Source organism: Myotis brandtii, unplaced genomic scaffold, assembly GCF_000412655.1.
Source record: "Myotis brandtii unplaced genomic scaffold, ASM41265v1 scaffold112, whole genome shotgun sequence".
NCBI lineage: Eukaryota > Metazoa > Chordata > Mammalia > Chiroptera > Vespertilionidae > Myotis > Myotis brandtii.
The window spans coordinates 11,088,847-11,101,133 of NW_005353838.1; positions in this window are offsets into that span (position 1 = coordinate 11,088,847).

The window sequence follows — 12,287 nt, forward strand, 5'->3', positions numbered from 1 at the left end:
TGAATAGTAGCATGGTATGATATCAAGTGTCTTATGAAATAAAACTCCTAGTTTCTTCCTTCTCCTCTGGCTAGAGTTTCAAATTTCAGTTGTAACTATGCTATTGCTTGAGCTAAGGGCTTTGAGGCTAGCCAAATATACCTCTTCCCAGGAGGAGAGTGCCACTTCAAACTGTAATGAGTTATTTCACCCCAGTATAGATTGATTTCTTATCATTGCAGGGAGCTTGTTTGAATGAAAAAAGAAGCAGAGGAAGTCTTAGGATGTGAAGGAATCTGCTAAAGATGATCAATGCCTACCTACACTTTAGTTGAGGGACTGGTCCCAATCTTCTTGTTAAAAATGAAACAGAAAAAAGTAGAAGGAGAGTGCATATTGTCACACTCAGTATATGCCCACACCTTTGCCCAAAGGACAGAATATTCATTTCTCCTAGATTTAAAATCTATTATTTTGTTAAAAAGTACTCTTTCAGAAAAAAAATCTAGTTCTTTTTGGTATGTTTGTTTCTTAAAAACTACTTCAAACTAACTAATTTTTAGAAATTATGGTAAAATACGTGACAAAATGACATTAAGTACATTCACATTGTTGTGCAACTGTCAATACTACCTATCTCCAAACCTTTTTTTTTATCTTGAAAAACTGAAACTGTATATCCATTATACAATAACTCCCCATTTTCCCTTCCCCAGCCTCTCCAATCACCATTCTACTTTCTGTCTCTATGAACCTGACTACTCTAAGAACTGCATATGAGTGGAATCATAGAGTATTTAGTCTTTGAAACTGGCTTATTTCACTTTGCATAATGTCTAAAGATCCATCCATGTTGTAGCATGTGTTAGAATTTCCTTAATTTTTAAGGTTGAATAATATTCCATCATATATATCTCACATTTTGTTTATCTATTTATTAGTGGATACTTGGATTGTTTTTACCTTTTGGCTATTGTAAATAATGCTGCTATAAACATGGGTACACACTTATCTGCACAAGTCCCTGCTTTCAATTCTTTGGGGGGCTACCCAGAAGTGTAATTGCTGGATCATATGGATTTAATTTTTTGAGGAAGAGTCAAACTATTTTCCATAGTGGCTGCACAATTTTACATTCCCACCAGCAATGCACAAGAGTTCTAATTTCTCCTTATTCTTGTCAACACTTATTATTTTCTCTGTGTGTGCTTTTTTTTAAAATAATAGACATCTTAACCCTGTGAAGTGGTATCTCATTGTGGTTTTGATTTTCATTTCCCCAATATGCTGGCTTTTATGACCTTCTTTCAATGTTTGTATTACTTCTTCTAAAAGAGTCATCTCTAGACATAGAAAGTTAATGAACATAGAAAGAAAGATAAGCCCTCTATATCAGAAATTAAAAATGGATGTTAGTGCCTGATGGTGAAAACTTGAGAGATATATATGTTTAACTTAAACACATATAAGAGAGAGGCTCTAAATTTCCCTTTATACCCCTTTAGAGCCTGGAGTTCCTTGCAAAAAGACCAGTTCTGGCAGCCTCCAGGGAATACCAGAGGCTGTGGGTTGGCTTGCCTCAAGCCCTGGCCTGGCGACCTTGATAAAAGGTGTAGAAATAGCAGGCTACCTGGGTCCTGATTGCAGTCCCATTGATATTAATCACTGCATAGAATTCTGAGCTGGGGAATTTGAGGGAGGAAATAATTCCAGGGGTTGCTGTTAATTCTGGTAGGAGGCCTGGGGAGCAGTAAGCAAAATAGCTGTTATATTCTGTTAACTCAGCTTAACCCTCAAGAGAATGACCTGAAAACCTGAGGGCTCTAAAGTCACACCAAGATTATAGAATCTTTCACCACCGGGCCACAGGAGAGGAAATACTTATTATGTGCTAGGCATTGGGTTAGATACTTTTCACATAGTAGCTTAATAGTTACATATTACCTTGTTTAAAAAATAATAACAAAGTTAATAATTTGTCAAAGTCACATAGCTAATAATTGTCAGAAACAGAATAAAAATCAGGTCCAATTTTAAACCATGCTATCTCTGGAAATGTCTATTATGCAATGGACATAATTATGGCTATTTTTATTATATTCCCTTTAATGACTGAAAGGAGATCATCTTTGCAACTCATAGAGTAGATGAGTTTGGTCATCTTGGAAGTATTATGGAATTTTGAAATACTCTAAAAACAACCTGGTTGAGAAAAGATACTGATTCTGGCTTGCTGCTTATTTAAAAAATGAATAACTAGATGTCCTATGATTTATTCACAAATGCTTGAGCTTGTCCAAGTCAACAAAATAGACTTGACATGGCCTTGTTTATCAGAACTAGATTCCAGAAAGTGCAAACCCCAGAAAAATTAGGATTTTTTTTTAAATTTTTCAAACTGTGTAGTGAGTTGAATATAGCAGGGGAGTGAAAATACCACTGTTTATGAATTTCTGTTCTAACACTTTTATTTACCTCACCCCATGTATTGACTGAAAAAACATTTAAAATATATTAAAAATATAAAATCTTCCCTAAAATAACACCCAATCGCATGTCGTATAATAACAATGCTCAGGGGCACCTTTTACCTAAGGATTTCACAGTGCTTTAACTCACAGCCCATCTGTTTTGCTCCATTTTATAGCAGAGAATTGGAGATGCCACGGAAATCACACAGTATGTTGGTACAGTAGCTTAATAGGAAATTCTTCAAATTCTAAGCACTCAGCCTGCTTTTTCCTAACTTGGTATGAATCCACCAGATACAGGGAGCAAGAAACATAATAAATAATATTACTGAGAGTTTATTAGATGCTAGACTCTGTACTAAATCCTTTATAGGTGTGAGGACATTTGCACCTTTAAGAATTCTATGGGTGCCGGCCTCAGCAGCACATATACTAAAAAACGAATTCTAGTCGGTAGAAGCTATTACTGTCAGATGGAACAACTGAAGACCAGAGAGGTTACGTTACTTGATGTCAATTTACAGTAAGTGATAGAACCAGGATTCAAACTAGGCAGTGCCTATGTTCTTACTCATCACATGACATTGCCTTTCAACATAATAGGTCTTGTATTGTTAAATATATTGGAGCTTAGTGGTAGCAGAGAAACCAGTCATTTTGCTTTGAAATGTATAGAACTGTTTAGAACCAATAGGAGGTATATAAATGTGTGTGTGTGTGTGTGTGTGTGTGTGTGTGTGTGTGTGTCTATCATAAATATATGTATTTATGGACTTGGCTTACATGATTGTGGAGGCTTTCAGTCGTTGGGAAGTCCAGAATCTTTAGGGTAGGCTGAAGACCCAAGAAAGAGCTGCAGTCCAAGTCCAAAGGCAGTCTTTTGGCAAAATTCTTTCTTTCTCAGTAAGAGGTAGAGCCAGGAGTTGAACCTAGGGAGGTAGTCTCACTCCGGAGTTGTGCTCTTCACCAGTCGGCTAGATTAAATGAGAGAAAGTGGTCTGTGAATAGCAGAGATCCATACACAATCAAGGTATTCTGGCCATGATTATGATTAGAAGGTACATTAGAGGTCATCAGAACCCCTCATCTTGCCTCTAAGAGAACAGGATTGGTTAACCAACCTGCTCAAGTTTATAGGTGAGCTTCAGCAGACTCTAAATTTGCTGTATTTTAGGCATCAATATTTTTAGCACCTGGGCGCACCCGCCCCCATTATATTGAGAGCATAGATTCTAATAACAATTGTGATTCTGTTTCCTGCCAATGCTATCATAGTTCAGTGCATTGAAAGAAAGAGCAGGTAAACTGGAGTAGGGAAGTAAATAAACGAATAAGACAACAATCTTTCAATTACTGAGCCTGCTTCTTGAAACAAATTTATTCTTGAGATTCAGCAAGTCTGTGTGGCTTCCTGACACTGTGGGCTGGGGTGAGCATATACGCACATTAAATGGCTGCCTCTACTTCCACCCTATCACTGACTTATACGCCCAGCCCCTTGCAGAGCTCCCATATTCGAAAAACATCCACCCACCTGGCCACACACCTTTCTAAGAGCTGCTGTGTTCAGAGATATCGACTGCAAAGACTTTATCTTAACCATGGAGAGGTGCTAAAATTTCTTTACTCCAGAAATGCCTCCATATCTTACTAACATTTCTAGTATCAAATAATGATTTGAAGAATGTACTTCTTAGATGTAATTTGAGTGTCCCTGGGCCTCATCAGTCTGTTGGAACAAATATCACTGAAGGGTTTACACCCACTTTTCACTTGGTGCTGGTGCCCTTGCTTGGTCATGCCTCCAGCTCCCAAGGTCTTGATGGGCTGTGCCATGAGTATTGCACATGTGTGGCACTTCTGTGGCATCTGTGCTTTGCAGGGCACAGATGCCCAGTGCTGCTGGCTGATCAAGTGCCTGGGGTGGAATGATGAGACTATCTTTCCTCTTAAAATGAAATTCAGAAACAGGATGTCAAATCAGTGTCACTTGGTGGCCAGTGCGTTACAAAATCAAGCACAGTCGTCTCTTTACTGCTCAGTACCAGGCCTGCACTTAGGGGTGCCATGCTGTTCTTAGTTAATTCTCCAGGAGAAGGGACTTTAAGGGAAGTGCCTCCCTGGGCCCACATAATCCATGGGTGCGTTTCCAGAGTCTGAGAAAGCCCCTGGAATTGTGTAAAAAATTGAGCATGGCAGGCGCATATGTAAATTTTTCTATGGAAAGGGTCCAATACTTTTAGCAGATTCTGGAAGGGGTCTTTGAGCCAAAAAGATTAAGAACTGTCTCCCTCTGAAGACATTGCTATCAGGGTAAGGTCCTCAACCCATAACTCTGTCTTCCCTCCCTGTGGGCTCTTTAGCCTCCTTCACTTGGGGCAGGTGACTGTGAGAGAAGTCTTTTCACTTTGTTTCAGCAAATAGATTTTCTCACCACCCTCCTTCCCCAAGCTCTTTACATATGCTCCAAAATGCCCGAGCCCCAAGACGGTGGCTGCAAAAGACATCCTTGCAATGTGAGTTTAATTAAATTTAGAAAAGATAATTTTGCACATTTTATTGCCAGTCCTCCTGCTTTTGTAACAGAGGTTGTGTTACCATTTTTAAACAGCCTTTAGGGGGAAAATCCTCTTTCTTAGAGAGAGGGACAATTTATTCTGGGGAAATAGGAGTGGTAATGGAGAGTGTTGATTTAATTAATTTTACTGCCTGCCTGCATAGCCTGGGAACAGGTAAAATGACTAAATAAAATAAGATTTCATCTTCATGATCCCCACTTTAAAGTCGGGAGGGCTTTACTGAGGAAGCCACTGTGCAAGGCACAGGTCTAAGAATAGGAATGAGATTTTGAGACCCTGGGATCACAGGCCCACCTACCGTGGGCCCTCTGAATCCGAGCTCCAGCGATGGTGGAGGAACTGAAAAAGCAAGGGGATGGTCCTTGCCTGGGAGAGGGCACCCCTATATTACCAGTGCTGGTGGGAGAGGGAGGGGGGGCAGTATGAATTTTGAATGGAGGCATTATCTTCATAGGAGCCTCATATTTCTTTAATATGTATTGTTTCATTCTTAACTCCATCCTTGTTCTTTTTCTTTTCCCCAAAATGGCTCCATTAATTAACAAATGGCTTGTTTATCCTTTCCTGGAACATTCCATTTCCTTTCAAGTGTCTTTGGGGACAGCAGAAAGCTGTTCCCCACTTACCTGTGGGGGCTGCAAAACCACAGGCTTTCCTCCTCCTTGGGCAACGTGTGCTGTAACGGTCCCCCGGGCTCCCCAGGAAGGAAATGAACGCGGCATTGCCTTCCCCACGTGCTGGATCCAGGTTTCCCACGGCTGCTGTGAATAGAGCCAAGCGCATGCGCAATCGCTTCAGAGCCTTCCCTTTACCTCTGCAGCGCAAGCAGTGCCCCACTAGTCAAAAATAACTTCTGATCCTAAATGTCACATCGCTCCTGCCCCGAAGGATTTTGCCTCATCCGACATTGTCAAGTTTCAGCATTACCTGCGAGCTGAGCCCCACTACCTGCGTTTGTTGGGAACAAACACGATTTTATCTGCTTTTGAGACAGCGAGAGTGGGCGAGCAGGGCTGGGAATCACGCCCTGAGTGGGCAGGCCTGCGGGTGATGGCCTCGGGGCGCAGTCCTGGAAGTGAGCCCCACAGCGGCGGCCCCGCCTGCCCTGGGACGCAGAGGCCTCTCCCTCCACCCGCTTCATTAGCCACGCAAACCCTGCGCACCCCCTCCACACGCCTGCACTCACAGAGGATCCGTCTTAGCTTCCGGGCCCATTACCTGTGGTTTCTCTCTTCAGCGGCTCACTTGGGCCGAGGGGAACGGGAGTCAGGCCTGAGAGTCCTTGGTGAACGTGATTGCTTTTCTGCCTGTAGTGCGTGTTTTTCAGTTTTGCTTTAGTAAGCATTGGAGCAGGGGCAGGAAAGGGAGCCGCTCTACTTTTCTCTGAGATAGTCAGGGTCAGAGCACGAGATATTAGTTATCAGCGGCTCCCCTGGATGAGGAAGCCCTTAGCCCAAGGATTTGTATCTGGCCAGCAAAATGGGGCTGAATTCAAAAGATGAAAAGATAAAGTAGGGAGAGGCCCCCTCTTCTCTTTCTGTCTCATCAAATATGATCTTTCTCGGTTGCAGAAAATATGATTCTGTTGTCCCCAGCATTAGCAAGGATGGATGACTCTGTGTGAGGTCCCCCCTGTGGCTCATGTTATAGGAGCTGATGATGATGCCATGAGGTCTCAGAGGAAATGAGATGATATTATCACATGGAGGCTGGCAACATTCACACTCAATGCAGATAAAGGTCATTGAACCAGCTTGGGACTGTCCAACATACGTCATGGTTCAGAAGCATTAAGGAATTTTTAGCACTAGTATCTCTACCCATCATTTATTATTATTATAATCTATTAAGTTGTGGGGTTATATTTACCTAACCTTATTATCATCATGATATAGCAAACATGTTGAATGCACCCAAATACCACTATTTGATCTGAAAACCACCCTGATCTGAATTTAATACGTGACAATTTCCTATGGTGATTTTTGGGGCCAACCATATAAGAATTTGTATAGATTATGGGCAGTTAAGTGATTAAAATTATTTTGATCTAACATTGGTGGTCTAACAGATTACTCTGTGATGTAGGAATTTCACATTTAGATGTGTAATTTTAGATCTTCTTCCAGACTTTATTCTTTTTCATCAGAATTTTAGTAATCAACGATAGCATTTTTCTCCTCAGCTCTCCATGAACAGTGTCAGATGATAGTTCAAGTGGTCTGGAGGTGTACATATGGGAGGATGAGATGATGGTTTGAGAGAAGAAAGACTTCTTTTAACTAAAATGTCCTCCCTCCCCTACCAATCATATCTGGAAAGCCAGTTTCTTTGTTTTGTTCCTTGGGCTTGGGAGATGTACTTTGCCCTCAAGTAACAGTCATCAGAAGCACCATATTTTTCTTGCCTTCCTATCTGTGGTCTCTTTTCGGCTCTGAATGATTAGTGGACCTCACACCTGACTTTTCATTAAGATCACCTGGACAGTTCGTCTGTTTGTTTTCCTATCAATGCCAGGGGCTCACCACCTGAGACTCTGATTCAGTTCGTGGGATGTTAAGGCCATGGCTTTGATATTTTTTGAGAGCTCCTTAGGTGATCCTCACTGAGTTTAAGTCCTCTGGATGTCATGGTTTGTAGAATGAACTAAGAAAGTGATTATTTACTTAATAGTGATTCATAATATAGGTCCAGAAGTCATTTGTATTACATCTTCAATTTGCAAACACTACGGAACACCTGAAAGTAAGAAAGGAAAAAATGCTGCATTCAAGCAGCTGAAATAAATGTCAAAAAGTCTAAGAATGATTCTAGTATGCTTTACTCCTGGGAGCATCCCTCGGGCTTCTCTGGGAGCTCTGTTCTTATTTTGCACACAGTTCTAACAGCCTTGCCTCTCTGGTTCTCTGTCCACAAAAACTTCCAGGGGAAGGAGTGACTGCTTTGCAATTGGACACAAAAGGAAAATGGCACATCAAGAAAGTAAATCGCGGTACTTAGAGATCATTATAGTCTGGGACTTTTTAGCATGAGGGCAAACATTCTACACACCCAGCCGCTCTGACTTTGTGCCTCATCATTCATTCACATCAGGATTCACTGGAGTAAGGTTCCATGCAGGATGTGTGGAGATTACAAAGATGGACCCTTTCAATGAGTATCAGTGAGCCTCTTATTCTTTTCTTGCTCTTGAGTTGTTTAAAGTGCTGCTGCTTAAATCATGCTACTGCGGCTGCTTGGTTTTGTATCGTGGTTTCTGCTGTCCAAAGCATTTCATAGTTTTTATTACCATGGCCCCAGTTCAGTCATCCTTGTGACCTCATAACTGTCTCTCTGGTCTACTTAACTGTCTCCATTCCCTCCTTCTTATTTCTACAAAATAAGATCTTCCTCAATGCGAATCTGATCATACTATTCCAATTAAAATCCCCAATTGAGGATTCGTCCAGACTTCTCTGTGAGATTCTCCATGACTGAACCACTTCTACCTCCCAGCCTACTCCTACCCCTCCTGCTTCTCATTTTAAGCTTTATGAATTGTATGCGCCCCCTCCATGCACTGTAATTCATGCTTCTGTGCCTTTGCTCATGCCATTCCTTCTCTTTTGAATGCTTTTTTTTCTTGCCAGTTTAGCGATCCTGTTCTCCAGGAAGTTTTCCTTGGCATCTACTCACTGCATCTGTGCCAGCCCCACCGATTGGCCTAGTTTGTTTTTTTCTTTGCTTATTAGAGATTGAAATAATATTCATATGTGTTGTCTTCACAGCCACTTGCTCCCTCCCCTCCCTCTTCCCAGCATTTTAAGCAACTTGAAGGCAGGAGCCATTCTTATCGATTTACTGTCTTTCCAGTGTCTGACATCAGCAAGAAGTGGCTGTTGAAGGACTAAACTGATAGCTCTTTCCCATTCATTTGCCCATTTTATTACTCAAATGTCATGTCTCAGCAGGAACCTCTGTGGTAGTTCTAAAGCTCTGTGTTTCCACAATGGCTTCCCAAGAGTCCAAGGATGTGGGTCTTGGACTCTTCTTTATGTAGTCCACCTTGTTACTCTATTTATTTTGAATCACTAGGTCTTCTTCCATATCACAAACTATTTCTGATTTGTTTGTTTGTTTTGTTTTTAAGTATAGGTTATATGTAGGATTTTGTTTGTCAGGGGGGAAAACTGGATTTATTCCTAGAGCATTTAAAAATCTTTATTGTTTGCCTAAAAGCATTTGGTTGTTTGGAGATAGGCCTCCTTCAAGTCACAGTCTGTAGTTTGGTCTATTCAGTATAATCTTTGGAAGTGTTTATTGCTTTAATCTGGATTTGATATGCAGCACTGCCTAGACCCCGGAGTCTCACAAGCATTCTGGGGCCAATAAAACTTTCTTCAGTTTCATGAGCCAGACTGTTCTTTGTCTTCTTCCTGCTAAGCTGAAGGGGTGGGGCGGGTGGGGGAGAGGCAACTGCTAAAACAGATTTCTGGGCATCACTTCTTCCCTCCTGAATAATTAATAATCTCTGGGGGTGGGGCCCAGGAATATGAATTTTAAAAACCTTTCCAGATGATTCTTCTACACATTGCTCTTTGAGAATCTGTGCTCCAGATTGCACTTCGCACCTCGGTGAAGACAGAGTGGCCAGTTTGTTTTTTTGCCTGTAGACACAGCTAAGCAACCACTTATTAGAAAACCCTGCTTTGTGGCTTGAGGCTAGTGGCACTTTTCTCCCTTTGCTTCGTGTTCCACTTCTAAATCAATTTCAGGGCTTCACTCTTTAGTGTATTGATTTTAAATGGACTCATTCATGTTTAGTAAAAGCTATCCTTTTGTCTCAACAAAGGCATGAACTACCAGTGATCATAAAGATACTGCATCTCCTACCAGGAGCTACAAGGAAGAGCCTACTGATGTTTTTTTTTTTTTAAATTTTTAAAAATTGATTTTAGAGAGAGAGGCAGGGAGAGGGAGAGAGAAAAAGAGAAACATTGATCGGTTGCCCAAAGGTGCCCTGACCAGGGAATCAAAACCACAACCTGGGTACATGGCCTGGTCGGAATCAAACCTGAGACCTTTCTGTATAGGGGACAATGCTCCAACCAACTGAGCCACACCAGCCAGGGCAAGCCTACTAATCTTTATCTTGGAGAGCCAGAAACCAAAGTGCAAAGTGTTTCTTCACTATAGAGCAGGGGTGGGCAAACTTTTTGACTCGAGGGCCACAATGGGTTCTTAAACTGGACCGGAGGGCCGGAACAAAAGCATGGATGGAGTGTTTGTGTGAACTAATATAAATTCAAAGTAAACATCATTACATAAAAGGGTACGGTCTTTTTTTTTTTTTTAGTTTTATTCATTTCAAACGGGCCGGATTCGGCCCGCGGGCCGTAGTTTGCCCACGGCTGCTATAGAGTCTTCCTATTTATCGTACAAACTTCCATTTTAATGTTCAGTCCCATACATGCCATGTTTATATTTAGTGGAAAGTGAAACAGTCATTGCTATCCAAAATGAGTTCTCTTAGGGAGAGTGTTTGGATGGTATTCGGACTCCTCAACAGGAAAGAGCGCTTGCATCATCCTTTTCTGATGTGAAACTTCTGGGCCTTGTAGGTTAAATGCTGTCAGCTGCTCCTCAAGGAAAGTTTGCTAACTATTTGTACTTAAACAGCCAGTGCTTTTTTCACTGTAATCCTTCCCCACTGCCTAAATCGCAGAGAATAAAACATCAGACGAATATGCCTAAGATGATGTCATCTCATAGAGGCAAAAAGGAGGGCACATTTCTTTCAGTTGGTGGTCTAATCATCAAACTATATTTTATAGTATAAATGCACTTCCAACCAACAGTGAAAGACAAATGTATTTGATCTTATAATAATGTAATTTCTAGAATAAATAGGCACAATTTCTCAGTTTAAATAATGCAGCCATATGTCTCTATGCACTGGTAATGCAGTTCCCATAGAATTGGCGTTTAGTAGAAAGAGACACAGAACTGGTTGAACACTAGAAGAGTCCAAAATAGGGGAGAGAGGCGGACAGAATCCATGTGAGAAGCATTGAGAATCATAGCCGTCAAGATACTATTTACATTATTTAAGCAATTGGGTGTATCCTTTTTCAGAGTAAGCTTATTATAGTTTCTCAAAAAATCAGGTAAGTTTTCAAAGCAGAAAAATTTTTGAATAAAACTAGAACTCCTTGCTTTTTATTTTAAAAATGAATTACTCTTATTTGATACTTATTATAAATTTATTACCCAATTATAATTTCATGGAGTCTTTTGAAACTGCCTGTCATTCTATAGTGGAGATAATCTGTTTTGGTTATACAGTAATAGGACTACTGATTATACAAGATTCTGAAACAGTGACATGTGTTTTGTAAAAAAGTCAAACTATACCAAATATTATAAATAAAATGTAAAGCCATATAAAAATCTACAACTCAGGAGTCACTTCTTTCATCAGTCCAGATGACAAGTTTTGTGAGCTGTCTCTCCATGTATATATACAAACATACAGATATAGTTTTAAAATTTAGTACAAGCGTGATCATACTGAACATGTTCGGTAACCATTTATTTCCCCTACTTGGACACATATCATGAACATCTTCTTATGTAAATAATTACAGAATTATGTCATCATTTTAAATGGTTGTGCTGTTTCTCACTGCCTGCAGTGGTTCTCAACCTTCCTAATGCCATGACCCTTTAATACAGTTCCTCATGTTGTGTGTGGTGACCCCCAACCATAAAATTATTTTTGTTGCTACTTCATAACTGTAATTTTGCTACTGTTATGAATCATAATATAAATATCTGATATGCAGGATGTATTTTCATTGTTCGCGACCCACAGGTTGAGAACTGCTGGCTATGGGTTCCATAATTTATTTACTCATTCTTTATGGGTAAATATTTTTCACTATTTTGAAACATACTTGAGTGTAAATCATTTTATTTTTACTTTTTAGTGTAAATCTTTTGAAATTTACAGCATTATATATTAGGATAAAGCATTGGACATAGAGTTCCAAGGCCAAAGGTTATGGATAATTGACATGATGATACATAGGACCAATCATTCTTCAGAAAAGTCAAAGTAGTTTTCATTACTACCAACAGTGCATGAATGTGTCCATTTCTCCACTCTCACTAATACAAAGTTCAGAAATTTTATAATTTTTTGTTAATATGCTACATCAAAAATGTTTATTTTATTTGTATTATTTAGTGACGACAGACCTTTTTTTCACATTTATTA